Source organism: Setaria viridis, chromosome 9 (genome assembly GCF_005286985.2).
Source record: "Setaria viridis chromosome 9, Setaria_viridis_v4.0, whole genome shotgun sequence".
Classification (NCBI taxonomy): domain Eukaryota; kingdom Viridiplantae; phylum Streptophyta; class Magnoliopsida; order Poales; family Poaceae; genus Setaria; species Setaria viridis.
The window spans coordinates 31,079,165-31,084,342 of record NC_048271.2 but is presented as its reverse complement, the minus strand read 5'-3'; positions in this window follow the sequence as shown (position 1 = coordinate 31,084,342).

Below are 5,178 nucleotides of genomic sequence, written 5' to 3'. Positions count from 1 at the left end.
TCAGAGGAGTGCCTTACATTCTGTTCTCGGTTCTTTGAAGGTGTTAGTACAAAGCTGAATCGACCAGAGCGACAAGAAAGGAGCACTGTTAGTGAACCACCTGCTGGTCTAAGTGTATTTGCGAGCATGGACCTCACTAGAAAGAAAGGTAGTCATCATAGGCACAATATGGAGATACCTTCTCCTGATGACTTGTGCAGGATGAGGTACTACATAATATCCAACTGTGATGAGGCCACTCCATGGATAAAGTAAGCTTCATGTAATCCTTTTTTTTATATTGTGTTCAATATCTTCATTGTTTCATCAGTTTGCACATGGACAAATTGAGGAAAACCGACACACATAATGTTGATAGTAGGCACAAGGCTCAATTTTTACATTGGTTCGAGCGTAAAGTGAGTCATATATATTTCTGTTTAATTTTATTCATCACACTTGAATATATATGTTTGTAACATATCTTCCAAAATTTTCTGAGTGTAGATCAGGAACCTACATGCAGAGGGAAAAGCAGATGGAATGATTTACTCTCTGTCTCGTGGTCCAGAACAAATAGTTACTTTGAGGAGCAGGTGTTCCATCAATGGGTATTTCTTCCGGACATCAGATGTAGAGAAAAATCTATCAACATAGAACAGTGGTGTTATCGTCAAGGGCAGTGGTGGCATGGAATGGTATGGAGTGATTAAAAAAATCATCACCCTTTATTTTGCTAAACAACATGAAGTCACATTGTTCGAGTGTGATTGGTATGATGTTCCTGCACCAAATAAGAGCAAATCCAGAGGGTACAGTAAAGACAAATTTGGGATTATCGATATTAATACCACTCAGTTTCACTACTCAGATGATCCATACATCCTAGCAACACAAGCGGAGCAAGTGTGTTATGTGAAAGGTGGGAAGAAAGGTACTAAATGGTGCAGTGTCCTCAAAATGAAACCTAGGACCCTGTTTGAAATGTCGGAAGTACAGGACAGTGTTGGTGATACAAATGTGGACTTAGTTATCACAGGAGTGGAACAAATGAATGTTGAGGACCATCAGGAGGCTTTGACAAACTGGATTAGGCAAGATGTGCAAGGGTTATCTGGTGATGCATCTGTACTTCAAAAGGTGGTGCCCATGCCTGAACCGGATCATGCGGAAATACCAGAAGATGAAGATGATTCTGATGACGCCTACATTGGTGATGGAGTTGTTGCTCCAGTCAATATACCTGGAGAAGATGAAGATATTTTCTTTGTGTAATTTGGAGTTACAAAGTTTACTTCGTGAACTAATATCCATTTGATTCTGGAAAACATTAAGATGAAGATGATTCTGATGACGCCTACATTGGTGATGAACTTTATCAAATGCTAAACTAGACGAGATAGAGCTCCCATACATAAAAATTACTTAATTCATACAAACTGGGTCGAGTTTGATATAGTAGGTGCATGACTCTCATGTTACCAAAATAAACTTGGTGAATGCCTCTATCATGATACAAAAATAAAGAAGAGGCATCCATGACATGATCAACTAACATAACTCTTATAACTAAGAGTACTGATACTTCTACATCAACAAGGACTAAGCTACTCCCTCCTCCACATTAGTCGTCCTTGCCTTCCAGAATGTAGAAATGGCCCTTTTGCAGCTTGCGCTTGATAGCAACGCGAAGCTCTTCTGCCATCTCTCGCACCTGACATTTAAGAAGGGGGTTACTTAGCATGTGAAAATGATAAACTGACTACTAGATAAACCAAAACAACACATAATAGAAACCAATTGATGATTAACTTAAAGGGTCGGAACATCACCTGCCTATAAGATAGCTCAAGTCCATCGTTCAGCTCATCATCGCTCCCATGAGTGAATATCATTGTACAACATCTTTGGCAAAATGACCTTCGTTACAGGGAAAATAGGGTCACAAAACTAATTAAAGTGTTGCTCAGTTTTAATAGGATCATAACATAGCAACACATAGTGTTAGAACTTATTCAAAATAAAGAACACATACTACTTTGAGACTTGCTGGCATGTCTGGCCAGTCATATTGGACGTCGCGCTCGTCCTCGGAGGGAGTAGACTCGGTGAAGATGTGGCGGGCTCGGACTGGGTCGTGTGTCCTGCTTACTCGCGCCTACCAGGAGATCGCAAAGTTTAACATGTCACCGAATCATGAAATGAAATATATGGTATACTAAATCTAATTTTCCTGCATCACCTCCTTAGGGATCGAGCGCCTCGGCCGAGCCTTGGTGGAGGTGCCAAGTCCCTTCTTCTTGAATCACCTGGTGGCTTTGTCACGTAGCTGCCTACTACAGTTGTGCATCTTCTTGCAGTGAGCCGTGGTGGGAAGGGACACGGAGCAGAGGGAGCGAGGCGCACGCGCGGGATTGCGATGGGATGTGTTGGGGGAGATAGATTTCGCATTGAAAGGGGGCGGAGAAGAAGGGCCATAAGTGAACTCTGGAAGCGGGAGTCCACATCGCCGGTAGTTTTGTAGGCAAGATATCACTGACGTGTGGGCCTGGTGGCGAATGGGCCCACTCAGCAGTGACAGGAGTGGCAGGGTACAATGAGTAGATTTTGTTTCTAAAAGCGTAGAGTACTTTCATGGTGGGTCCAGCTCTTCGCGCGCACATTCAGGAACCGAGTGCGCATTCGGGAACCAAGTTGGAGGAGGGAAAGGAAAGAATTGGTGGTAAATGTCTGCATGCCGGCGTCAACCCAATTTTCGGCAAAAATAAAAATAAAATGGAAAAAGAGGTGGAGGATTTCGAATTGTGAAAACGTTAAACGTGTTTAGATTTCGCATTGGTTGTCCAAATCCGTTGATTTTTTTTCCAACTAGTGGAAGTGCACGTGCGCACGCACGTGATAAAAAAAGATTACATACAAGTGTCAATAAATAATAACATTCTATTAATTCAAGAGTAAAAGGAAGATATGCAAAACTGAAACTTTGGAAAAAAACAACTGAATGCTCCTAGTGACACCTCCCGTAGTCCTCGCACAAGGAACCCTCGCTGATTCCTTCGACATTAGCTTTGTTGTTCCTCATATTGCCGCACATCCCGAAGAGCTTCCCCACGTTCCTCTGCAAGAACTCGAAGTCATCCACTTGATGGCGATAATCGACTTCAACCTTCCAATCCAGAGCTTGCAATTGACGCTTGATGCCGTCAATGGCGTCGAAGAGGTAGTGGATGTTGTTCCTGCAAGCGGTACAACACGTACGATCATGCTCCTCCGGTTCTGGCCCATTGTCTTCTAGAACTTTCTCTTTGCCCTTTCCTTGACGGCGTTCATTTTCCTCCTTTCTTTTCTTCCGAAAAAGGCCCAATCCCAGTACCTGTTGGAATCTTCTTCTTCGTCATAGTCCTCCCAGTTGCTATCAACTCCATAGTCCGCCGACAGCTGGTACTCGGGCGTCTCCTCCTCATCACTTGAATAGACAATGAACTTGCGAGAATTGCGATGGACCATTGCCGGAGATTTGGGAAGAGGATTGCACCTCTTCACCTTCATTCGAATGGGGGCGGCAGCGGCCACCAAAGGAGGCTGGGCCAATCGGCCTAGCAAATGCAGCCTGATCGGCCTGACCTCTGCCTTGGCCGCCAGCTGCTCCATCTTCTTCTCCATGTTTCTCGATGCCTCCATTGCTTCTTTTTCTCCAATCTCCATGTGAAATTCTAGCTTCTATTTTCCTCAGTTATATACACTCAAATGTCTTGGCCAAGGAGCCACACGTTTCCATAATCTCATTCGCACCTTCCCCACAAAATAAGATTCCATGTATCGTTGTTACCGATCGGTTAATAAGAGAGGACTAATTAGTAAATAGTCTATGTTTAATACTCATGATTAGTATCTAAACATTCTATATGATAGGGGCTAAAGTTTATCCCGAGGATCCAAACACCCATCCAGTCTATGTTTAATAATCCTAATTATTGGTATCTAAACATTCGATGTCCGACTGGTCGTCATTGAATTGATGCGGCGCATTTGCTTGTTCATGTTGGGAAGTTATTGCTTTTTTGTGCCTGGTATTTTTTATCGCAGGTGGGACCTGCATGACAGCTGCTCTGGTGAAAGCGGTAACTGAAAAATCTCAGCCTTGGTTACTGTTCCCGTGCACGGTCGCTTGCCATACCTTAGAATCGGCGGCGCGTTATATGCCCTGTGGTCGGTGATGTTTTCCATAGCGTGTGAAAGAGGCATCTCTTCGCTTTCTTTTCGGCAATTTCCAAGGCAGCCGCGGCATTTGTCAATAACTCCTCGTGCTCGCTCCACTCAATCACCTCTCCATTTCCCCAACAAGGGTTTTCTTGCCCCCAGTCGCCCCCTTCCACCGCTCCCCTCCATCTCCTTCCATCGGCGAGATACCTCTGCAGCGTCCATGGCGGCGAGGAGGCCTTGCTGGTCGTTGTCAGATCTACCTATCGAGGTGTTCATTGGCATCGTTGGCCACCTCGCTGCAACTTCGGACAACCCCTTGGAGGACCTCCGCAGACTACGGGCTACCTGCAGGCTCATGCTCCGCGCGTGCGGTGATCGCGCCTTCAGGGTGTCATTTCTCTAGTCCTGGGAGAAAATGTCGTGGAGTCAATCTAGCAGAATGCACACCCTGCTCCATCATTTGGTTGCTTTAGAGAACCTAGAGGCTTGCCTCATCACTGCGATGAAGGACTTTTTTGGGAAACGCGGCCCCCTCCAGCCATTCCTCCACTAGCTCTCCCGCGCTACCGTGAGCGGGCTTAATGTGGTTGCTTATCTCTACGCCCTATTCCTGTACAGGAACGACGGCAGCGCCGCGGACGACGACATCGCCAGGATGTACATCCGGCGCGTGGAGGGTGAGGGCGAAGATGGAGCAGCGGCGCAGGTGAGTACCGGCTCAATGAAGCTGGGCAATTTAGGCTGTCAGGAACACCGCGAGGAGGTCTACAACTACGTGTGGAGCTATACCTGGCGCAAGCGTAGCGATCCGCTGCCGCCAGCACCGGTTCGTGGTGATTTCCCGTGCATTGGAGGCACGTGCGGCAAGGCTAAGAGCTGGCCCCAAATCAGGCTATTTTGCAGCGAGGATTGCAGGATACGCTACAAAATTGCTGTCTTCGTGAGCAAAATCTGAATCTGTATCTCTTTGTATGCAGTTGTGATTTAGCTTAGCCG